Here is a 26,614-nt window from a genome sequence, read left to right as displayed (position 1 = left end):
AATTGAGTTACTGAGGGAGCACTTTGCAAGAATATATCATCCAGGTGGTGACATTGCAGAAATGAATGAACCAATAGATTATATGGGAATTGTGGTGAATGAAGTGGAGGTGAGTAGTCTATTGCAAAACCTCAATGTCAATACATCTGTGGGATTCGATGGTATACCAGCTCGTGTCATATGTGAAGTGGCTAAAGAATTGTCAGTACCCTTGACCATTTTGTTTAATTTGAGTCTCGGGTCTGGGTTAGTCCCGAGGGGGTGGAAAGAGGGAAAAACAGTTCCACTGCATAAAGGAGGTTCCAAGACTGCTGTTGTAAATTACTGACCGATTAGCATATCAGGAATTGTTGTCAAGAAAAGAATACTGGATTGGATAGATGAAAATGGGATATTGTATGGGGGACAACATGATTTTGTGAAGGATAGATCATGCCTCAGTAACTTGCTCACGTTTTATAACACAGTGATGGCTGAACTGGATAAGGGTAATGGGTTTACAGTGATTCTACTGGACCTTGCCAAGGCCTTTGACAAGATACCACATGGAACTCTAATCAGTAAACTGGAGCAGATGGGGATGGATATAGGGTTGGTGAGACGGATAGGAGGGTGGTTGATGGAGAGATACCAGAGAGTGGTTTATTCAGGAGTTGAGTTCAAAAGACTGCTTGTGACTAGTGGTGTGCTGCTCTTGGACCACTACTTTTCAATTTGTTCATCAATGATGTGTGAAAGGATCCTATATCATTGATATGAGAGGAAGTGTTCACTTGTTTGCTGATGATGCAAAGTTGGGTAGAGCAATTGTGAGTGTACAGGATGTCAAAATTTTGCAGGGTGATTTGGGTAGTTTAGAGGACTAGGCTAGGGAAAATGGGTGTCAATTTAATGTGGCAAAGTGTAAGGTTATGCATTTTGGGGTGAAAAGATTAGCAGTAGTATATCACATTGGTGGAACCATACTCCAGGAGATTGATGAGGCTAGGGATTTGGGAGTGTTGGTGGATAGGGAATTGAAGTTTAGAGGGCACATTGCAAAAGTGGCTAAATCAGCTCATCAAATTACTTGGCTTCTGAAAAATACTTTAGCAAGCAGAGACAAACAAGTTATTGTTCCTTTATATCGAGCCTTTATAAGACCCCATCTAGACTACTGTGCCCAGATATGGGCGCTAGAGTTTCTTCTTGATGGGGAGGAGGTGGAGAGGATCCAGAGACAAGTGACCAAGATGATAGCAGGTCTGCAGAATGAACCTTATGAGAGCAGGTTTAAAATTTGGGATTGCAAAAATTGTTCGATAGGTGGAAAAGGGGTGATTATTGAGACATTCAAATTACTGAAAGATTTCTATAAGATTAATCCAGAAGATATTTTTGAGAATAGGACTGGTGGTGAGAGGACTTGGTGCCATATGTGGAAGCTGGACAAGAATGTGGTTAGCAGGGGTGTTAGAGCTAGGTTTTTTACTTGGAGAGTGGTGAATGAGCGGAATAAGCTGCCAGTGTTGTGGGTGCTATGACCGTGAATGAGTTCAAGGCAAGGTATGATAGATACTGTGTGAATGTCGAATTGTTGTTCTTGACATGATGTTACGGCCTCCCTCAATGAGTCTTTCGACTCCTTGGAGTTGCCCCGAATAATAATGAAATATAATCTCGGTGAAATTGCTATTCCGTGGGTGTGCGCAACCTAGCACACCCTGAAGATATGTCCCTGATGTATACAGATATTATTATTATATACACAAGTACTTCAGAATACCCATTACAAACTTCTAGGGTATGTAGGGGAATTAGGATAGATAGGTTTGATTAGCGGCCCTTGTCCCCAAACACAGTGTTGCAATGGCACAGGACAGGTCGAAAATATTTCATGTACACATCACAAAGAACATAAACATCAGACACAGGGTAAATTACATTTTAATTTCATAAACATTTAAAAGAGGTGCTCAAAGTTGCAACTACAAACATCACAGTATTCATTGCACCTGTGTAGCCGGTTCTGGCACACACTTTCAAAAATGCCTGGCATGGTTTGGATCTCACCCACTGCAGTCAGTATCCTTGCCAACAAATCTGACTCCACATGGATTTTGTACACAAGACACTCCATGTGTCCCCAAACAAAAAAAAAAAGTCCAATTGAGTTGAGTCTGGTGAATGTGTAGGCTGGGCCACCTCTGCCAATCCATCATCCACCAAAAGTTTGGAGGAGGTGGTATCGGACATCACATGAAAAGTGTGGTGGTGCACCATCGTGTTAAAACTACGTGTTGCCTAATGTGCATTGGCACATTTTCCAACAGCTGTGGCAGTGTTTCTGGCAGGAATGTCAAGTACAGGATGTTCAGGTGTGGTGGAAGAAGATATGGTCCAATCAACTTATCACCAATGATGCTGCCCACATGTTAATGGTGAACTTGTTCTGGAATCCATGGTGATGAGTGATGTGAGGGTTGCCCCTGTTTAAACAAGAGGAAGGAACAGCAACGGGCTCTCCCTTATCACTGAACTTAGCCAACCTTTTTCTGGAACACCTAAAAGATGTTCCACTAAAACCAGAAATATGGCTTTGATATGTTGACATCTTTGCAGTCTGGAGTCACTTTGAACAAGAACTACACTCATTTCTAGATAAGATCAACAACTTTCATCCTCGCATCAAATTCACACTAGACAAAGAATCATCACAATGTATCTCCTTTCTTGATATACACATCCAACAAAAGCAAGATGGTTCCAGTTCCACTTCTGTCTATCGTAAACCAACTTTTTCAGGTCATTACATTCACAGTTCATCGGCTCATCATCCATCTCAAAAATAAAAAATAAAAAACATCAGCTAACGCCTTTCTATTCCCTCATAGGGAGTAGGCGAGGCCTTTTAACCCTATCTAGCTTTTGGAGACTGAGTGGGCAGTTCAATCTCCACTGGTAGCCAATCGGAGATTGCTGGCCCATGTCTATCACTAATTATAACAGCCACCGATGAAGAGACTGGCAAACAAGTGCTGCCATCTCTTGGTACCTAACCCTAACAAGATATGTTAGTCTGAAATAATGTGGTACTACGGTCGATTTTCTTGTGTCTATGGGATGAAAAACCCAAGTTTCTGGAGGAAAAACTTGCTTGCACATGCCAGAGATCGACTAACTTGGGAACCGGCCAAAGAAAGGCTTAGAAAACGTTCCTCCAGTCAGTGACTAGACTTGAACTTAAGTCTAACTTTGAGCGACCAAGTGCAGAGGATGCAAGCACCACGTCCACTAAGCTACACAAGCCTCAAAAATGTGGCATCATAAAATCTTTGATATCCAGATATCCAGATCACACAAGTTTTGTCCCCATGTAGAATCTTTAAAACAAGAATTGGAAATTATTAAAGATACAGCCTTATTAAATGGATACAATCCAAAACAATTTAATCATCAGCCACTTCTCTACGCATCAATCCAGACAAGAAGAAGCCTGTAGGACTCCTATACCATACATCAAAGGCATCTTGGAATGTCTGTCAAAAATTATGAAGAAATACAAACTCACTGCTACCTTCTCCAGAAGACAAACTCTCACCTGATGAAAGTTTAGTTTGGGTAGTGGCCCTCCCCTTAATGCATAACATTATACATATCTGCAAGGAGATGTGTTTTGCATTATGGGAGATACTGAGATAGGAGTGTTGTGAGGTTGCTCCACCTTTGCAACGAGTTGCCCGGTGGAGCAAGTCAGGACTGGGGTAAGGTGTTGTACCACCTTACCCCTGTCCTGAAGATACTTTCAGGTGTAAACTTTGTTTGCTCACACTTGGATAATGGATTAAACTAAATTTATTATAGTCTAACCAAGTGAAAAATAAACTTTCAACATCTCTCTCTAAATCCAGAGTAATTTAATAAAAAGGTGGCACACTGTTTGGCAACTCCTATAGGTAGAGATGATCTTGCTAATGCCTATGCCTGGTATCTCCACTCGGGCCTGGCTCCCACTGAAGAGACCTCAATAAAGGTCGAAACTAGTCTGGGTAGTGGCCCTCCCCTTAATGCATAACATTATACATATCTGCAAGGAGATGTGTTTTGCATTATGAGATAGGAGTGTTGTAAGCTTACTCCACCTTTGCAACGAGTTTCCCGGTGTTGTACCACCTTACCCCAGTCCTGAAGATACTTTCAGGCGCAAACTTTGTTTGCTCACACTTGGATAAAGGTTTAAACTAAATTTATTAAACTCTCACCTATGATGCTACCTGGCGTATACAAAGCTCCATGTTCTTGTAAGATGTTCTACTACGGACAAACAGGAAGATCTATCTATAAGTAAACGCATCTCTGAACATGAAGACCACATCCTTTTTATCAAACTGCACAAATCTGGCCTCGCACAACATGGAGTTGAAAACCCTAATCATGGGATCCAATGAAAAAACACCAAGCTGCTACATAGATCTTTATATAAACATGAGCATTTATATAAAGAAAATGCCGAAGCCTTATGTCACAGACCCAGTGTGAACCATAAGACTGTCTCACTATCCCAGAAGACTGGGAAATGAATTGCATAAAATAAACTTATGAGATATATTTTACTTTAATTTTAATTACAGCCAAATTAATTTTTTTTTTTTTTTTTTTTTTTGGCTCCTCAAACATGCTACTGTATTCATAGAGGGATTACAATGTGAGCATGTGCACTAACTGTTCCTTTGAATATAATTACTAGTATTGCTTGTAATAACTGTACTGATGATGTCTTAAGATACTTAAGATGAAATATCTACATATTATGAAATTTAAATTGCTGTGGTATACTTGTGAATTTATAGTTATGAATACTGCACAGGTTTCATTATATAATAGAGTGGCTGTTTTGGCAGTTCCACATGCCTTCCCTAGTGAATGCAGTTTATTGTTGAAGAGCACCAGTTCTGGAAATTGAGGATCTTCCACACAAGGTTGACTGAACCACCCAAAGAACCCAATGTGCGGTGTAAAATTGGTTGAGCCCAGTGTGTGAACCTTTTGATACCTTTCTGGTACGAAAAGGTTCACACACTGGGCTCAACCAATTCTCTCAACAACCATCTGATCAGCTCAACCAATGGTGAGCTGATCAGTGAAGCACCTCCTCATCATTGAAGTCTGAGGTACAGCGAGTCCTTGGAGCTCCACAGTCATGCCTGTTGGCATTGAAGGAACTTGTTTTTCGCAACTGCTGATTCACATTGGCAAACAGGATGTGCAATGAAGTTGGATGATATGGGAAATGCTGTGTGTAAACAACAGGCAGCCCTCCCATTGCATTGAGCTTTGCCATACATTAACATCATGTTGGCATAGTTAGTTCGTGTAATTTGCCATTGTGCATCAGTGTGGTGTGTGTCAATGCAACACTGCATTATTTTCACTAGGGAGAGCATTTTTATGGTTTCAGCAAGAACTCAACCTGAGAGTTGATTCAAACTGTTGATTGTGAGTGACTCTACCAAAACCACTTGATTTGTATGCCAATCACCCATTTGTTGTGGCAGAGTTCATGATAAAATTACGTAAACATCCTTTCCCCAGCACCGCATACCCCCCACCCCCGATGTTAATGGCCTGATCCATACCAGTAGCCGAACTCACATCAGCACAGTCTCGGAAATGTTTTTAACACCTGTACCATTGCAATGCCGTGTTTGGAGACATGGGTTGTTAATTAAAACCGTATCTCCCCAGACCCCTCTACATACCTTATAAGTTTGTAATGGGTATCTGAAACACCCTGTATATACTGAATAATTTCTCTCTCTGTGTTCTGTCATTATTTATCTCATTCTGTTCAGGAATGCAGTCGGGAGCACATATCAGTACTTAAGTAGAAAGGCCATCAGAAACCCGAAATCTGAAGAGGAAATTCAACTAGACATGTCAGAATGGAAGCATAAAAGTTTTAGAGTAACTGTGCTCATTCAGAGGACTTGGTGAGAAGATTGAATTATTATCGTGTGTGAAAATACTAGTGGGCGGTAGATGACGATGGTAGTTGCAGTCCGTTGTATTGTAGTTGGTGGATTGAGTGGTGAAGATGGAGAGTAGGTACCCTCCCTCGATGAGTCTTTGTACTCCTTGGAGGGGTCACGTAATAATAAAAATAATAATTACTATTATTATTCAGACACCTTCAGGAAGTTATGGGCTCATTGAAGGAGGCACTACATCACCTGCACCAGCTGACATACCTTCTCTTAACCCTCCTACTGGCCGATATGGATGAAATAGTCAGATAACCCCAGAATTTTTCATGGATCAAAACTTCATCAGCATTCTATCTTTTATCAAGTATTTACCCTCCTCTGCCGTTAATCCCTGCATGGTGATTTTAGAGCCATTAACAGATTAACTGTGGTGGAGGGACTTTTGAGTCACTTGTCTTTACATGTACTGTGGTACTTGGAATTTGCTTTACTGTACTAGGATATTTGATTTTTTTTTTTTTTTTTTTTTTGTTGTTGTTTTTTTTGCTGCACAATTTATTGTGTCTCTTTCCAAAAATATAAGTTTCACATCTGCCAAAATAAATAATCAATCCTGAAATGATCGCAGATCAGCCTTTGCAATCAGTGGAACTATCTGTAGATCCAGAAATGAGCTGCTGTGTTTGTATACAAATGCTAGAAGTATAAGAAACAAGGCAGATATGGTTGCATTAATTGCGTCTGTTCGCCCAAAGATTGTTGGAATAAGTGAGACATGGTTGGAAGAGGATGACATCCTGACAGGAATAGAGATGGAAGGGTATGATGTATTTCGTGAGGATAGAAGGGGTAAAAAGAGAGGGGAGTGCTATTGATGATAGAGAAAGAGTTATGTCCATACAAAGTAGAGATGCAAAAGGGAAATAGTGCCAGTGGTTTTGAGGCAGTATGGTGTGAGATAGAGGTGAATGGAATCAAATACTTGGTTGGATGTTGTTATAGACCAGGAAATGTGGGTGGTGGTGATAATGAAATGTATAATCAAATTAGCCAAGCAAATAAGAAAAGGGTGATCATTACGGGTGATTTTAATTATGGTAATATAGACCGGAATGATGAGATAGTGACTGGAAGTAAAGAAAATGAGTTTCTTGAGTTTTTGAGGGATAACTACCTCAGACAGTATGTAACAGAGGGCATGCAAGGATTAAGGGTTTTGGATTTGGTCATCTCATCAGAGGATGTAATTATAAATGAGGTGTCAAATCATCCACCAGTTGGTGAGAGTGACCATGAGGTGATTACCTGGGTGGTTGCCAGCAGTGTGAGGACCTCTGTGAGAAAAGGGTATATATGTGGAACTACAAGGGGGGGGGGGGGTGATTATGAAGAGCTCAGGAGACAGCTTGTGGGTGTAACATGGAATGAGAAGTTAGCTGGAAAAGAGAATAATGCAGCTTGGGGGAATTTCAAAAAATATCTAGTAGATGCAATGTCTAAATATATTCCAAGAGTGAGAAGGTTAAATAAAGTAGGTGTGAGGTGGATGAATAAAGAGATTAAGCATGCGATACAGAGAAAAAGGGCATTGTGGAGGCAGCATAAGCAAAGTGGAAATAACCAATTCCATGAGGCCTACAAAGACCAGGCAAGGAGGGAGACTTGGTTGGTGAGGATAGCTAAAGAGAGGTATGAACAGCAGTTAACTAATGAAGCCAAAAAGAATCCTAAGGAGTTCTTTCGATATGTAGCCAGCAAAAGAAAGAATGATTATGGAAGGATGACATTGATTGGAGAAAATGGTATAAAGACAGCTGTTGCGGAATGTGTGGTGGAGATACTTAATGAGCAGTTCATACAGGTCTCTCAACCTTGTGAATGTGACTTCTTGGAGAGATTGAGAGCAGTAGATAATGGGGAGGAGAGAGTGACTGTAAGTGAGCAAGAGGTGTAAGGGGACTTGAGTTAACTAGACGTTAATAAGGCTGTGGGACTTGATAATATATCGCCACATATTCTGAAGGAATGTGCCAGGGAGTTGACACCTGTCTTGACATATTTTTTTAATACGAGTCTTGCACTCGTTCAAGTCCCTAAGGAGTGAAGGAGAGCAAGATTGTGCCACTTCATAAAGGAGGTGATCAAACTCGAGCATTAAACTATAGGCCTATCTGTGTGTCAGGTGTTGTGGTTAAGTTGTTGGAGAAGCTTGTGAGAACTAGGATCCAGAGTTCGGTTGACAACATTGGTATCATCTTTGATGGATAGCATGGATTTGCTAAAGGGAGGTCATGTTTTAGTAATCTACTTACTTATTACAATAAAGTGACTGCTTCCGACAGAGGAGAAGGATACAGTGATATACTTGGATTTCGCAAAGGCTTTTGATAAAGTACCTCATGATAAATTGATTGTCAAACTGGAGTGGATGGGGGTTGGATATTAGATTGGTGCATTGGATTGGAGATTGGCTGTCTGACATCACTCTCCCATATCAACAAGTTGTGTATGGGGGAGCGATGTCGAGGAAAAGGAAAGTCACTAGCGGAGTGCCTCAGGAATCTGTTTTAGGGCCATTACTGTTTTTGTATGTTAATGATATAGGTGAAGATTTGGATGGAGATATTCAGTTGTTTGCAGATGATGCAAAGTTGGGACGAACCATCAAGAATAGAGATGTTGTGGCCTTACAAGAAGACTTGAATAAATTGAGTGATTGGGCACGGGAATGGGGATTTGAGTTCAATGTTGCAAAATGTAAGGTTTTAAAATTTGGAAAATGAAGATGTGATGCAGAATTTATGCTTGGTGAGGATATATTGTCGGAGGTGGAGGAAATAAGAGATCTGGGGGGTGATAGTGGATAAGGATCTAAAATTTAGGGAACACATAGCCAAAATTGTGAAGACAACACAAATGCTTCTTTGGAATGATGTGGAGGGCACTGATGTGTAGAAGTAGGGAGATTCTTGTTCTGTTGTATAAGGCTTTGATTAGGCCACACATGGACTATTGTGCCCAGATTTGGTCACCTGGTTTTCAGAAAGATGAAGAGATGTTGGAAAGGGTCCAAAAGTGACTGACTAAGGTAGCTAAGGTAACTAACGTTATCATTTATATATTTTAATTATTTTATTTGATTTTTTATGTTTTAATTTTTTTGGTGAAATAACTTACTTGAAAGATGAAATGGAAACAGTACAATCAGGCATCTCTCTATCATGCAGCGGGACGAGGGGGGGGGGGTAAAACTATCAAAGTCGAAATAAAGTTCAATTCTATTGTGAAAATATGAAATTTCACATTTGATGCATGCACATATATACATATATTGTATCAGAGAGTATATGCAAAAGTATCGCTTACTTTAAATTTGGGGAAAAATATATAAATTAGCAGAAAATATATACATATCAATTTAAATAATAACCATTAATTTCATTTTGTAAAGACCGATTATACAGGGTAACCAACAAGGTGAAAGTGCAAAGAACAGTAGATTATGATATTTTGAAAAACTTAGTGATATGAGATGACAAAATTAGCACAAAAACATTAAACATTGGTTCTCCAAGGTAACACAGTATTTAAGTGAAGAGAGCATACAAGGATTTATATTTTGTCCTGGTATTATAAACTGTACAACAAAATGAGAAAATAAAAATAATTTCTGTATTTTTAGCCTCTCTAATATAACTAACAATCAAATTGCCCAGCATAAAACAAGGAACTGCTTTCCTTGTTATAGAGAACTAAGACTCAGCTTCGCGAGATAATCTGTTTAAGTGTTCTCTACAACGTGAAAGATTATCGCACCTTGTAAAGGACAGAACAGTCAAATTGCACTTATCCATGTTCTTTCAACAGGTGTATTGAATCGTATCCAGATTTAGCTACATGTCTATATACGTCCTGGCCGGTTGGAGGGTTAAGCTCATTCACAATAGATAATGAAACTGTTTACTCACTGCACTGTGAGATAATTAAAAAAAATCTGGCTGCATAGCTTTCTTGATTGTACACAAACTTAGCTTTCATGAATGCCCCTTGTCATATCCCTATCTATATAATGAAAACTTCCATCAAATGATATCCTGTAACATTCTTTCAGAAGTTTATAGGCCTCTATCATTCCCTTCTTTCTACTGTTGACCAGTGGTCTACATACTCTTAGCTATCTTCATAATAACATTTTGCGATTCCAATGTCATCTTTATCATACTTCTTTGCACCCTCTCCACATCTTTATCTCCTTAGAACTCAGGAGCCCAATTCTGCTCATATTTGGCAAGTGTAGTCATATCCAGACCTTGTTAGAGGTAAAATTACTTTATCCTTCACATCAATGTTTATTTCAGCATCACAATTATCCTCTGAGTCACATTTGCAATTTCTGCCATATGAACTTTGAACTTCAACTTCCTATCCATTATAACTCCATTATCCCTAGTCTCCTCATTTTCTCCAGGCATAATCTCACCAATATAATATGTAATTGAAAATCTTGTCATGATTGAGTAATGTATGGAGTAAATTTGATAGAAGAATGGATTTTTATAAGAGGGATAGCCTGTATGTGAATGCATTTCTAGAGAAATTATTAATTGGTATAAGACCTAATACAGAGTCAGGAAAACTAGATTGATGGGAGTGTGAATCTATGCAGAAGAGCAACTGAGTTATGCTGTTGTGTTAATGATACAGGTGTGCATAATGGAAGTGATTGTGATGAAATAATGGTGTACTTCTCTGGTTCAGATTTGTTGTATGTGAAGGATGTTTGCTTAAGTGAGACTTTAGATACAAATAGAAATAATCACATCTGGTTGGATCGTGCAGACTGCAGAGGTTAGTATACATAAAAGCTTTTACATAACTTATATCTGTACATTAATATCAGGAACAAAAAGGTAGTTTGTTGCCTTGTGATGTATGTTCTTGTTCAGATTGTACATATTTAGTAAGACCTGACCCTTAGAGGCAGATATACTAACTGGATCAAATGTAAAAGATATAGCATTTTTTAGAAAGGACAGATAAGAGAGGAATCTGCAGCTAATGAAACCAGATGATTTGAATGGAACTTCTTTGGTCGTGTGGAGAACTTTTGTGTCTCCACTCCATTGACTATTGTTTGGTCTCTGGGTCATAGTAATGAAGCCATGTTAGAGCGTAAGCCTATGATTTCGGTATTATACAGGTGTGCTGAAAAGTTGTGATAATCATCATGAAGGAATTGAGGTAGAACCACATAACTTATACATTATTCTACATATTCCCCCATGAAGTGTTATACACTTGTTACAATGTTGCTGCATCATTTGCAATCCTCTGAGAAAAAAGTCTTTCACTTGTTGCAGAAACCAGTCCTCAGCTGCAGATATGTCTTCATCACCTGTAGTAAATTTTGTTCCTTTCAAGTGTTTCTTTAAATTTGGGAATAGGAAATAGTCAGATGGGGCCAGGTCTGGCGAATAGGGGTGAGTGAGGCAGACATTGAAAACCCAAGTTGTGTATTGTCTGTTGGAGTTCATGAGTAGTGTGATCAGGTGCATTCTCCTACAAAAGCAACATGCCTCAACTCAGTTTCCTTCAGTACTTCCTTCAATGGCAAGAAACTTCCCTACTGACTTTTGGATTTGGAACTTCTTTGGTCACGTGGAGAACCTTTGTGTCTCCACTCCATTGACTGTTGTTTGGTCTCTGGGTCTTAGTAATGAAGCTATGTTTCATCAACAGTCACAATATGAGCCAAAAAATTTGCACTTGATTTCTCAAAATGACCCAAAATCCCTTGAGATGACAGTACACATTCTCTCTTTTGGTTGGCATTCAAACATTTGGCAACCACTTCACTGAGAGAGCTTCTGCATGGTGCATAATGACCCCAACTCATTCCCTGGATATCCCAGAGTCTTAACGATGTTTTTGCTGGTATTTGGCTCTCATCAAGGATCTTGGCATGCACTGCATCGATGTTTTCAGGTGTGATCGTTGTGGAAGGGTGTTCCTTAACTGGGGCCATCTGTTGTCTCAGGATACCCAGTTTTAATTTATTCTTTTTCTTTTAGGATATATAAGAAGACATGTCACAGGTTTTGAAGAAATTCAAAGACAGAGGTGCAAGCTGTCATCAAGTTTTTTGTGCTACAAGATAAGTCCATAAGATTCATCAAACTTTGTGCGAGACTTTAGGGGCCTGTGCATCAGCATATCCCCTAAAGTCTCGCACAAAGTTTGATGAATCTCAGTTGTGGGCTTTCTTGCAGCACAAAAAACTTGATGACAGCTTGTTCCTCTGTCTTTGCATTTCTTCAAAACCTGTGACATGTCTTCTTATATATCCTAAAAGAAAAAGAATAAATTATTGCAATTTGATGAAACATAGAGGTTCAAGGGTTTTAAGATGTTCTTTCTTGTGGATATATCAGTTGCTTTAATATAATTTTTGTTCTAGGTGTTTATCAGAACTTTTCATCCCCCCCCCCTCCTTGTAGTAACAATTTTCCACACAGCAGTGAGTTTACTATTTTGAAGTGAGGTCTAACAAGATCAAATATGCACTAGGATGTTGTTACGAGCCTAATGAATATAATGAATCATTTGCTGGTGATTATGAAATTCATTGCAGAATCGTTTCAGTGCTAAATGAGTAATCATCATGGATTACACTAATTATCTGAACTCTGATTGGATAGCAGTGAAATCTCAAGAAAAGAGTGGAACCAGATGTATTACACTTTTGCAAGACAACTTCTTCAAGCAGTACTTGACAAGTAACATGAGGTCAAAGAGTGTTAGACTTGATTATAGTTCCAGAAAGGGTTTCAGTTATTGAGGTGATTGTTCTGCCTCTGGTTGGCAATAGTGACCATTGAATGACATCAGGAAAGTAATGCACTTTGATGTAATAAGATATCCAGTCACATATCATAGTATGTTGGTAGGATTATTGTAGATGAAACTGATCAGGCTAGGGATCCTGGAGTTTTAGTAGATAGGAAGAAGTTTGGGGGACCATATAGCAATCTTTACTATTCAAGTACAATTCAGAGGATAGTTCAAATGAACATTGCATGTATAAGGAAATCGAATTTTTTTTTCTCTTTACACAAGGTCTTATCTACACTCCTTTCCATTTTTTTTTTCTAGTTGTGCCAACCTTATGACTAACTGCGTATCTGACTACACGTTTTTAATTTTTTGTGATATAAGTTCTTCCACTTGGTTATACTATAAATTAAAGAAGCCAAGAACATTTAGACATTTAACTCTTCTTCTTCTACCTTTCTTTTTAACATAAGGATTCTAAAAATAATAATTATTATTATTTGTCATTACCAAAATAATTAGTTAAATCATCATCATCAAAATCCTGCCATGTACCCTCAAGAGGTGTACAGGATATGATAGTACTACATGAAAAATTTACATCATTACTAACTTCCTATCTACAATTTTCCTCCAGATCAGTCTGTTACTTGTCAAGACTCCAATATTATCAGATCTTATATTTCTGTCATCTAAGGCACTTTGTACCGTATCAATCCACCTTTATCTTGGTCTTCCTCTGGGTCGTTTTCCTGCCAACCTGGCAGAGAACACTTGTTTTGCCAATTTTTCCTCGTCCATTCTGTTTAAATGACTATACCACCTGAGATTAGCTCTCTTAACGCATTCCTGGATGCTGACAATGTCAAGTTCTTTCCGAATATCCTCGTTTTTAATATGATATTGCCATTGATGCCATCCGTTCACACCTCTAATCTTTCTCAGGATTCTCATATCTGTGGTCTCTAGTCTTTGGTCAAGTGTTTTACTTCTGACCCAGCTCTCAGATCAATAAGTTAAAACTGGTTTGAACTGTCCTGTATACAGCTAATTTAGTGTTCTACTAATTTCTCTCTTATTCCATATGAATTTATTCAATTGACTTCCTACCATACCAGCTTTATTGCTTCTGTTATCTATTTCCATATTTAATTTACCATCTTCACTAAAAATCGTGCCTAAGTAGGTGAAATGTTTTACTTGTTCCACAGGTTCTTCGTTCACAACGCAGTTGACATTTTCAACGATTCTGCCTATTTTCATTGTCTTTGTCTTTTTATTGCTGACCTTCATACCATATCTATTACAACAGTTATTCAATTTAGTCATGGAACCTTGAACACTCATATCGGATTTATTAATAAGTATAACATCGTCCGCGTAAAGCAAAGAGCTGACATTAACATCTCCAATTTTGATATCATGTTTAATACCACTTTCCTTCTTCCTGTACTTCCATCAATTCTAACTGCTGACTTACAACTCAAATAAAGACTGAGTATTGCTTGATATAATGCCCCATTGACACCATATAACTGTAGTGTATTGAATAGCTTCTCTCTTGGCACCTTGTCATATGCCTTTTCCAAATCGATAAAACTTAAATACAGATCTTTGTTATATTCCCATGATTTCTCCACTATTTGTCGTAAAGTGAAGATCTGATCCTGACAGCCTCTATTTGGCCGGAATCCAGCTTGTTCTTCACCAAGCTTTTCTTCTACAATTCTTCTCAACCGTTTCTCAAGTATACTTGTATATATCTTACCAGGAACACTCAGTAGGGAAATACCTCTGCAATTCTCACATTCAGTTTTATTTCCCTTTTTATATATGAGTCCTATGAGAGCTCTACTCCAATGATAGGGAATTCGTCCCTCTGTCCAGGCCTTCTGAACTATGCAGTGCAGCCACTGCAAGACTTTTATATCACCATACTTCAGCATTTCTGGTCGAATATCATATACTCCTTGTACCTTTCCGCATTTTAAGCCTTTTTTGATGGCTTTTTCTACTTCAAGTATGGATATGTATTCCTGACTATTGCCTGTTGAGTGTTTTTTACCACTGCTTGTTTCATTTAGTAATTTCTCGAAGTAATTACTCCATACTTCAAGGATATCTTTTTCTCCCATTTTCATGTCACCTTTATCATCTCTAACTTCTTTAAAGTACTCTTTCCTCCATTTCTAAGCTTCTTCAACAACCTCCAAAATATTTTGCCACCTTCTTGATATTTATTTTCTATGTTCTTTCCAACATCCTCCCATGATTTTTGTTTAGCTAGTTTTAAACAGTGTTTAGCTTTCTTACATTTGTCTCTGTATTCTCTAAGAGCACAAGCTGACTTATTTGACAGGAACTTTTGATATGCTTTCTTCTTTTCCTTCACTGCCTCTTTAACTTCCTGTGTCCGCCATGGAGTTCCAGTTTTTCTATCCTTGCAGACAACTTCACCACATGCCTCTCTGGCTGAATCAAGCAAGGTTTTCTTCAAGGCTTGCCACTGAATCTCTAAAGTTTGGTTCCTGTTCTCAAACTCTTTCATTTTGTCTTCAATAATCTTTGTGTATTTTAGTCTACAGTTCACATCTGAGAGCTGCTCAACTTTAATTCTCTTTAAAACTTTCTTACATGTTATTCTTTTCAATATGAAATTCAATTTTATCCTGCTCAAGACTAAATAGTGATCCATTCCAATTTCAAATCCTGTGTATACTCGGGTGTCCTGCACAAGGGAGAAAACATCAGTATCAACAATAATATAGTCAATGAGACTTTTCTTATTTCTTGCCTCTTCTCTCCATGTGAATTTGTGCACTACACAGTATCTCTCTCACTCTGTCTTATTAAATGTTCCAACAATATGAGTTCTGACTTTTAAAGAGTTAAGAAAAATCCACTATTATATACAGTGTTATCTCTGCATAGCTTTATGTAGAAAACAAATTATAAGTCTCCCAACAACTGTGTAGCAACAATTCAGCATGCATGGGAGCATTTCTGTTATTGTGCAGCCACACGGCTTCAAGGGAATATTAGTCTTGATACAACCTCACCTCAATTGTTGCATGTAGATCTGATCTAGTTTCCAAGCTGGTGCAGAAAGACAGATTAAGAATGTTCAGACATTAACAAACAGGAAAAAGAGGAGCGATATGATAGAGACATACAAAGTTCTGAAATTGTCATATAGAATATTGGTAGGTGCAGTTTTTCATTTTATGAAGGATGGGGAGAGAACAGGTGAGCATCTATGAAAGTTGAGAATGAATGCGGTCAAGAAAGGCACAAGAGCTAGATTTTTCTGTTGTAGAGCAGTGTGTAATTGGAATTGCTTGCCTTTAAGGGTGGTGAGTGCAGGTAGTGTGAATGAATTCAAGAAAAGGTAGGACAGCTGGTGTGGGTGATATATAGTCTCCCTGGAGACCACATCATCTATTATTTTATAATTATATACATACTTTTAAAAGATGTTTTAGTGATTGTATTGTGTTAACCATACAGTGTAAAATTAATAGAACAGTAAGCAAGTACAGATTAGCTCCATTGGATCTTTGTCTGCTTCTGTGTTCTACCTTTGTTTTTCGTCCCATCATAGTATTGATTATTCCAAACTTGTGATCTGTCTCTATCCCGAGGTTTTGAGATATATTGCAACTCACTCTGTATGCTTAAATAATTTGATGTCAGGCAGGTCACTTTCTTTGTGATGGGAAAAAAGTATTTGTTTTTTTTTTTTTTCTTTTTTTTATAGGAAAAGACAATGGAAAAGAGAATAAAAGCATGCTTTGTTGCATTGGAGAATTTAACGCTGGCAGGTAAGCATAAATAAATTTGAAGCAGTTTCTTATGTAATTGTCATCATAACAGTAATCAGAAATTTATCCACTTTATTTTACTATAAATTAAAGAAGCCAAGAAATTATATTCTTAGTTTAATCCTTTATCCAAGTGTAACCAAACAGAGTTTGTGCCTGAAGTATTTTCAGGACAGGGCAACTCATATATAGAAGTTAATGACTTCACGTCACTTGCCTTAGTATCCCATAATGCAAAGCACATAAGTATTATACGGACATGTATAATACTGCATTATGGGAAAGGTCACTACCCAGACCGGTTTCAACCTTTATTGAGGTCTCATCAGTGGAAGCCAGACCCAGAGGTGTTACCGAAGTTTAAGTAATGTAGAAGTTATATTTCCACATACGAGTATACTGCCAAAAGGTGTTGCACCTCATTATTAAAATACTCTGAATTAAAGATAGTTGTTGGAACTTTGGGAAATATGACTTCTGCATTACTTCAACCTTGGTATCACCTCTGGGTCTGGCTTTCACTGATGAAACCTCAGTAAAGGTCGAAACAGTCTGGGTAGTCACCCATCCCATAATGAATGCATGCATTATACCTCTGTAAGGATATGTGCTTTGCATTATGGGACACCAAGGCAAGTGATGTGAAGTCATTAGCTTCTATATACAATTTGCCCTGTCCTAAAAATACTTCATGCACATAAATTGTTTGCTTACACTTAGATAAAGGATTAAACCCAGAATATAATTTCTTGGCTTCTTTAATCTATATCATAATAGTAATGAACGAAAATAAAACTTCCACAAGAGCTGCTATTTTCTATTCGATTTATTCACCCAGTTCAGTACAGAATGACATTCTGCAACCTTTACGTAACACAAATTGTACGAAAGTCTGATATATCCCACACTTGCTGTTATTCTCTCCCTTTTGCTTACTTGTTTACAGTATGTTGATACAGTTGTATACCAACATGTTTTAAATGTTATTTCTGTTGGTTTAATTCACAGGATGCACACAAATTAATTTATTTCAATGTGTAATTATTAATGTGAATAATATAATACAGGTAACCCTCGTATAATGCAGATGTTAGGTTCCACAGAAATGGCGCGTTATGTGAGACTCAGATCACATACAAAAAGGATTATGTTCCGAAATCTTTTTTTTTTTTTAATAAATTATATAAACAATTATTATTACTATTATTACTGGTGACTCCAGGGAATCCTTAGACTCATCGAGGGAGGCCCTAAACATCATGTCTGCACAACTATTCGACATTCTCACAGTATCTATCATACCTTGCCTTGAACTCATTCACTGTCATAGCACCCTCAACAGACTCAGGCAGCTTATTCCACTCATTTACCACTCTAAAAGTAAAGAACCCAGCTCTCACACCCTTGCTAACCACACTCTTGCCCAGCTTCTATAGCTGTCTCCTCTAGTTCTCCCACCACCAGTCCTGATCTCAAAAATATCCTCTGAATTAATCCTATAGAAACCCTTCAGCAATTTGAATGTCTCAATCATATCTCCCCTTTTCCACCTATCAACCAGTTTCTGCAACCCACAAATCTTCAACCTGTTCTCATAAGGTTCATTCTATAGACCTGCTATCATCTTGGTCACTCGCCTCTGGATCCTCTCCACCTCCTTCCCCATCAAGAAGAAACCTAGGTGACCAAATCTGGGCACCATAGTCAAGTTGAGGTCTTATTAAGGCTTATCAAGGATGAGGTCTTAACAATGACATATCGAACAACAAAATATTTTTATTTAATTCAGGTAATTCATGTAAATTAAGAAAACATAAACCATGAAACAAAATACATAGTATAAACTTATAAAAATACAAATGTATGTAAACTTCATTGCACATAATGCATAAATGTTTTAGGCAAAATAAAATAAAGTGCATAATTTAATCATCATCACTGTCTTCAATACGTTTCGTAGATGTTCTTTATTTACGAGTGGCTGGACGTCGTCATCACTTGAAATCTCTTGGACATCATTTGTATAATTCTCATTGCATACTTCGGCTGGTTTAGTTATCAAGAAGTCAGTAATAAGACCTTGCTTACCACTATGCTGCAATTTTTTATTAAGTTCATAATATGGAGCTAAATAAATATCCAATTGTCTCATGAATTTTCTGGAGAGCGCCATTGGGGGATTATTATCTGTAAAATAACTTCCTAACTTTCTTGCCAAGTCCAATCCTTCTGCTAATTTCTTTAAACTGAATTCTTTAACGGATTCATCACACTCAGAATCTTCGGAGAACTTTCCCCGCCTTTTGGTTCAACGTCATCTATTAATTGTACCAGTTTCTCCTCATTTAAATCTGTTTCCTTATCAATTAATTCACTAATTTTGTTTTCAACCATATTGCAAAAGCTCTCTAAGTGGAATTTTACCTTCTATTACTACTTTGAGAATGCCTTCTTCCACCCTTGCAATGTGTCCAAAGTATTTCAGCATTCTTCGGTCATTTTAGCAGTGAAGTTCTGCCAATTTTTGACTACCTTTCAGTATATGATATCCTCAGCAGCCTTCTGTCCACATCTCAAAAACAACTACCCCTTGTCTGTCAGATTTCTTTAGGTTCAAGGCCTCATATCCATAAACTATTGTTGGAAAAACATCTGCATCCAGGATTCTCAACTTTAATGCTATGGAGATAGACCTATCCTTCCAGATTTTAGACAAGTCTCTGACTTGTTTTAGCCTTTCCCAGTCGTCTTCTGATTTCTCCTGAACAGCTATTCTTCTCATCACTAATGGATCCCAGATATTTGAACTTGCTGACTTCCTCAATTCTTTCTCCATTAAGGTACATGTTCTCAGGAGCTTCCCTGTCTATATTTCCTTTGAGAACCATAATCTTTGTCTTGCTAGAATTAATTTGAAGTCATCTGCTCTTACTGATCTTATTAACTTCGTTAAGGTTCGTTCTAGTTCTTCCTTGTCGTTACAAAGGAGTACTGTGTCACCTGAGATTATTGATCAATCTGCCACCTATCCTAATTCCTGTCTTAATATATCCTGTCTCAATACTTCAAGCATGATGTCCTCAGTTTAGATACTAAATAAGTGAGGAGAAATTATGCATCCTTACCTAACTCGCTTACTGATCTGAAGCTACATTAATCCAACACTTGTTTTTACTGTGGCTTCCTGCTTACTTTTAAAGTTAGTTATCAACCTGATAATGTGTTGAAGAAAATCCATTAATTTCATTACTTCCTATAATTTCATATACTGAATGCAATCAAAGGTTTTGGGGTAGTCTATGAAACACATTACCATACGGAGTCTAAATTCTTTATACTTTTCGATGATCTGATCATCTTTGATATCATCAAAATTTCACATCCTAGATCACATGGCTTTGTTCACCTTCATATTTCTTTGTTCCTCAGGCATCACTGCCTCAACTTTAGACTTTAGGATGATTTTAATAAAATTTTGCTTGTGTGAGAGATTAAACTAATAGTTCTATACTTCTTGCAATCCTTCATACCTCCCTTCATGTGTAGTGGTAGTATGAAAACTGACTTCTTCCGATCTCTAGGCCATGATCCTATCTCCCATATCTTTGTAATCAATCTATGAAACATTCTTATCCCTCCATTCTCCTGTGGCCTTAATTAACCTCTGCTGGAATTCCATCTTATTGTTGTCAAACTGTTTAATTGCTCCTTCACCCTCATGCCTAAGTGGAGGAGGTACCAAATCGAAACTTTCTTGTAAGAGGATACCTACAAATTTTCCTTATAATGTGTTGTCACATTGTTCATCACATTGTTCATACTCTTTCCATCTGTTTTTAATTAATTTCCAGTTCTTCTGTTAGTACTTCTTTCTTCCTGTCTTTGATGACATTCAATTTGAGTTTAACCTTATGCTTTAGGTCACAAACTAAATGGTACCATCCTTTTATAATTGTGCCTCTTCATCTGGAATTCTGTCCCTTATTGGCATAAAAATTTTCCTTGTTCTATTGCATGGCTTTTTTCACTTCTCTATGTATTTTTTATATTCTTCAGTCCTCGTGTCTCTTTGTTTTTCCAACTGCCTCTTTTCGATCAGATCCCATGTTGAAACTGATATCCATGGGATATCAAGAAGAATTTGAAGGATATTTTTATTTTCATAAATCTCAAAAGCAGACGTTGTGAGGATGTAATCTTGTGCGAGACCAAGATCACATCCTATGGCCATTAAGCTTTGTTCACCTTCATATTTCTTTATAATTTTTATTTTCATCTCTAGGTTGATTTTGACAGGTTTATGCTCTTTCCATTTCTGTTCTTTTTTCCCCTGTCATGATTGTACTCTATCACAGTGTACATACAAACACTAAAAATTAGTATATAGATAAAAATATATAGTATATCTATGTTCAATAGAAGCAAAAAGAAAACTGAAGTAGGTAGAAATGCACCATAGACTGTTTGCCTTGCAGAAGACTGCTTGTAGGTGGTATGTGAGTAAGGTAGGCATGTTATGGAAAATTTTTATAACTGAAATTTTTTTTTGTAGTCCTTTCAGAATACATAAGTCAGAGTTGTCTTATTGCTTAACTGCTTATCAAACTGGAGCCAGATCATTTCATCCAGTTGTATTTAATATAATAGCAATCCCAAGCTGTAATGTAATTGTCAACATTTTATAATTTGATAAACATTTACATTTGATTTTAATAAGCCCACTTCCTGCAAGTTTTTTTTTCCATACTAATAAATGATTTGTCTTTTTTTTTAGTTAGATTGAATTACATTAGCATATTGTACTGTGTCTCAGTTAAATATTTATTTGTAAATAGTGTATATTATAATAGCTTGTTATTTTTGTGAATTATTTCTGTAAATTAAGTTGTACAGTTTTAGGCTTGCATATACTGTAAATTTCTTTTGTTTTTACCTAGCAGTCGATGACATCCCAGTGATATATAGTGATATATATTATTATTATTATTATTATTATTATTATTATATGAATTTCTGCATTGGTTGAGAGAGCGAGCATTGTTGTGCAACAGTCATCAACCAATCAACCAGATTATTCCAAACTGGGTGATTGGTTCAACATACAGTTCAACAGGTTGAGCATTACCATCACTCATTGCATTTGAACTACTTGCACTCTCATTGCATTTGTTAATTTTCAGCCACATCCATTTTAAAGGGTAGAATTATTTCACTTTCTTAAATGCTACCCTGGGCACTCACCTACTTAATAAACACTAAAAAATAATAAAAATAAATATATGATCAGGGGAAACCACAAACACAAGTTTTTCGAACAACTGACTAACTTAAATGAACTTATGAAATTGCTGTCTTCACTTTAAGATGACTAACACTCAACTCCCACAACATGCTGCATAAGATAATTGTCCCTGAGTAGCTGAAGAAATTCATTCTTACTCACATGATATTTCTGCTTCCAATCAATACTTCCATAGTTATTCACCCATTATTATCACCTTCCTGTCACTCACCAGTCTCAGCTGTCTGAAAATTTAAGAATCATTTCCCTCTGCATTCCCTGGCCTATAGCAACATCCCACTAAGTATCTAAAATTTGTGCCAACTTCAACATCACACCAAATGGCCTCAAAGACATTATCATTATTGCTTTCTTCAAATTCCACATTTGAGAGGACATAACTGTTCTGATATCATGAGTATTACCCACCTTCTCTTTTATCTTTTCTGTCTTTTCAAGAAATGCTGTAACCATCACATTCCATTCCTGTGAGCACATCATCCTTTGTTAACCATGTCTCACTGACACCAATGATTTGTGGCTGACTAATTGTATCAAGTCCACAAACTCCACATCCTTATTCCTAATACTGCTTGCATTGGTGTATAAGCACAGTAACTTCCTCCCTAGTTCCCCTTTCCTTCCCACAATTCCTTATCTCCTCATTCAAGTAATTTGACTGTTTCTCCAATTGAGGCCATTCCTGTGTCCTTATCTTGTCTAGTTTTTGTTTCCCTGACTACTTACATCCTCTCCTCCTATCCTCAATATTCCATCCAGCTTCACACCACCACTCAAATGAAGACCGTCAGTAGCAAACCGTTCTCTTCTACCTTCAAATTCATGTCTTCTCTTCCTGCTCACTCTAGCTATCATATTATTTGTGATCATTGCCCTTCTCCTCAGCTCTCTATTATCATAACTTGTTAACAAGTTTCCTTCTCACGCTCTTTTGCTTCACTGTCTCTAGCAACACTTACAAATCACATGCTACCTCATTCACACTTCCTCACAAGTCATTTGTTTCAACCAGAACAGTCAACTCCTGCAGTTTCTCTCCTCTCTCTATAGCCTCAGTCATTCTTCATATTGTTGCTCTTGAGACATATTTTTGACACCTCCTCCATTTTCACATTCTTAATTATAGAGTCCATACATCAATATGCTACTTTCCACTGTTCCACAGCAATCATTCATCTCTGATTCATCTACCACCTTCCTTCTTACATTTTCAACTACTAATCTCTTTTCTAAATGTCCTATCTCACTCTGTACATGTCTTAATTCATTCCTCGACATTATTGATTCTTTTCTAATATCTTTTGTGCTATCTTCCTTACCATTCCTCATTCGTTCTTCTCCCGTTCCACCATCTTTCACATCTTCCTCTGTCTTGTTGCACTCTCCTGTGTCATTTAACCACATTTGCATTATATTCACTCCCAACTTTCTCTACATTCATATTGTTCATGTCATTCACACTGCCACCAATTCTTTCATTCAACAGATCGCTCATTCACTGCCTTCTGCATCCTCTCTGCCATCTTTAAATTGCTTAAATCATCAAAATATTTGTGCTCAGGACGTAGCCTCAATTCTCATAAGCTGTTTGTAACATTTTATGTATTTCAATAGGTGTTTTCCCTGGCTTCTTTGGTTTCTGACAGTGATGTTACACACAGTACACTAAGACTAGCCAGCCATATAAAAAAGCAACTTAAGGCCAACTAGTTTGTTGGTATGACTCCTCAGATCACACTTCTGTAGTGCCCTCTCCAAAAGCAATATTTATCTTAGATATTTTTTTTCCTTCTTTAATTTGTTGTTGGTATCAGATTTTTCAGATTTATGGATTGAACAAAACACCTATAGCACAACAGTGCCTTGTGTGGACAAGTGATATTAGGGAAAATGGTATGGTAAAGCCACGCTAAAGAAAAGAGATAGTTGGAATAAAGGAAGAAGATATGAAGCTGTTTTGATAAGATTGGAGCTGAACTGTCTATGAATGTGCAGCTGCTCATGTACTTGCATGATTTAAGGGAAACAGAAAAATACCTTTATGAAATTTAATTTCATAATCATAATCACCAAAGAGAAGTATGACATTTAAAGATGACTTTTGTAATGAGTGCTTATCATAGTACATTCAGCAAAATGGTAGTAACCAAAATTAAATTTTTAAATTTAAATTTCAAAAAACTTGCCAGTCTTCATAGGAACTCCTGCTAGCTAAAAATATTTTTGCAGGTTCATAATAATCCACTTTCCTTTGGTATTTAAAAAGTTTATATTAAGGTAGATTCTTGTATTTCTTAACAGAAATCATGAAGTGGAAAGCAATAAAGAACTGCTTTGTCAATTTAAGGAACTTAGATGAACCAAATATGCTTTCAAGTAAGTATCTTTTCATAAAAATAACAGAGGAAATATGTCTGCTAATTTATAGATAGGACACTATAGAAAAACTACAATAAGTATTCTTACTTTTTTTAGGACCAAAAGAAGAGAAATCACCACCACAACCATGCCATTCTCCTTCTTAATATTTTCTAGAAAAGCACTTAAAATATATATTTTCTGACTCTTTCCATTCTTTACTTAGCCTTCTTATCACACTCACTTGCTCTACCCTTCTAACTCTGTCTTAATGTTCAGCCTGTTTTTTTCATATTTCACCATGCATTCAGAGTTATAGCTTGACTTTCTTTTGTCTCTCCATTTGTCTTTTTTTATTGTTCCACTTTTTTTTTACTTTTGTTCTCTCTTTGTGATTCATTTTGTGTTTATATGACTGAAATAATTTTGTTGCTTAAAATTGTATAATTTTGGCTATTGTTGTTATTATTAAAAGTTGGAAATTCTTTTTCTTGTCTTTATTAATAATTTACCTATAGAGACAGCCATTGTGTGATTGTTAAATTCACACCCTTGATTTTAGGTCACAGTCACGATATTCAAATTGCTTTCCATCATGCCATCTATACTTATCTATTTCCGCATTCCATTTCATGTTTATTTAAAGAATGGTGTAGTAAAAATTAATTTAAATATCATTCTAAATAAATATCTAAAGTGTTTTATATATATGCTACTATAAATTTTGTGTTTGCTGAAGTAAATGTGCAACAGTTTTTAGCATACAATTGCCTTTATAACTATGTTAAAAGTGTTGCGGTATTTACTTCATTAGATTCGTCTACTTTGGATTATATTCAAATCAATTTTTACCACACTTTTCTTTAAATAAACATGAATATGGAAAATTAAATAGGAAAATAGATAATAGAATAAAGTTGATATTGTGGGAAGCAGTTTGAATAAAGTTATATGAAATAAATAAATCATTCAAAATACCAAGGAACATTTAAATATACAAGACTGTGTTCAAATCAATTTCAGCAAAGTTATATGGAATATATCAGTCAAAATACCAAGGAACATTTAAGTATGCAAGACAGTTTTCAAATTTGTTTGAACATGTGGATTAGAGTGCCAAATTAGAAATAACATAGCTGAACTGGAGACAGATATTGAGAGTTTTGAGGAATATTAAGGAAGTGAACAGATAGATAGCTTCATTTACAGAACCATATTAAAAACAGAGATCAGAAAAGGGCTTGACATTATCAATATTCTAGAATATGTAAACAGAGCTGATCTAGCATGGTATGGTCACTTAAAGGGAACTGGAAATAGAAGAGGATTGAAGAAGATCAACCTGCAGCTGTGGATTCATGTGGTTATTAGTTCTTTAGAAGACATTGTATGATCTGATCAGATTAGAGACCTCATAAATAATAAATCGTGTTAGTCAGAGTTGTTGATTTGAAACAAGTAATGAAATCTGAATTCTTTTAGGTACTATCATAATACATGATAGACCCAGAAAAAGATACGTACAGGGATTCTTTAGTTGATATCACAATTGGATTTATGCTGTATAAATGGTATTCTACTGAATCATAGAAAGGAAGCAAAGGAATTATTCGTTTTAATGTAAGCATTTGTTTCACTTACATGTGCATTTTTAACTTCATGTGACACAGACATTAAAGAGAATTAACTGGTTGTGTGTGTGTAATTTCTTTACTATTGATTCTGTACATTAAATTTAGAAAAACTTGGTATATTCTAATGCATTCAGGGGAAAACATAAAATACGTTGCACCATTTTGATGTTGTTAACAGTACACATGAATGTGGAAAATTAAATAGGAAAATAGATAATAGAATAAAGTTGATATTGTGGGAAGAAGTTTGAATAAAGTTATATGAAATAAATAAATCAGTCAAAATACTAAGGAATATTTAAGTACAAGACCTTGTTCAAATTAGTTTGAACAAAGTTATATGGAATTTTGGTGTTTATGGTGGTTAATTGGTTTTTTTTTTTTTTTATTTATTTATTTATTTTGGATACAAATAGTTTTTGAAACAGTCAAAACAAGTAATATTGACTTTGTACCTTGAGTGACCTACCATAGAATTGAGCCAAGCCATCAGAAAGTTGATATGGCATAGCACATTATTTGGATATTAATATAATTTGCTGCAATTAGATAAACTCTTAAGCATTTGCAGAAAACGGCATAACACCATTAAAATAGGAAATTGTGTCACACTGTTTTAATAATGCCAACATAGCTATGATATGAGGTATTTTGTCTGTAAATTTAAACAGGAACAAAAAAAAAAAAAAAAAAAAACTTTTGAGC

General features: G+C 36.5%; 1 long non-coding RNA gene across 2 annotated transcripts in view; it reads left to right on the top strand.

Annotated features, from left to right (window-relative positions):
* The window catches only part of LOC150105937 (uncharacterized), a 51,929-nt gene that overhangs the window by 3,352 nt on the left and 21,963 nt on the right, over window positions 1-26,614 (top strand). Inside the window, exons 2-4 of one of the 2 annotated variants that reach the window (XR_016548412.1) lie at window positions 16,552-16,615; window positions 24,219-24,293; window positions 24,393-24,761. This is a non-coding gene — a long non-coding RNA (uncharacterized LOC150105937). Of the gene's footprint in view, window positions 1-16,551; window positions 16,616-24,218; window positions 24,294-24,392; window positions 24,762-26,614 lie in introns of those variants that run through there. The other variant, XR_016548411.1, reaches the window with a different exon arrangement.

The sequence above is a fragment of the Typopeltis vanoorti genome, chromosome 6 (assembly GCF_054136105.1).
Source record: "Typopeltis vanoorti isolate ZY-2024b chromosome 6, IOZ_Tvanoo_1.0, whole genome shotgun sequence".
Classification (NCBI taxonomy): Eukaryota; Metazoa; Arthropoda; class Arachnida; order Uropygi; family Thelyphonidae; genus Typopeltis; species Typopeltis vanoorti.
This window is presented reverse-complemented; position numbering and strand designations above follow the sequence as displayed.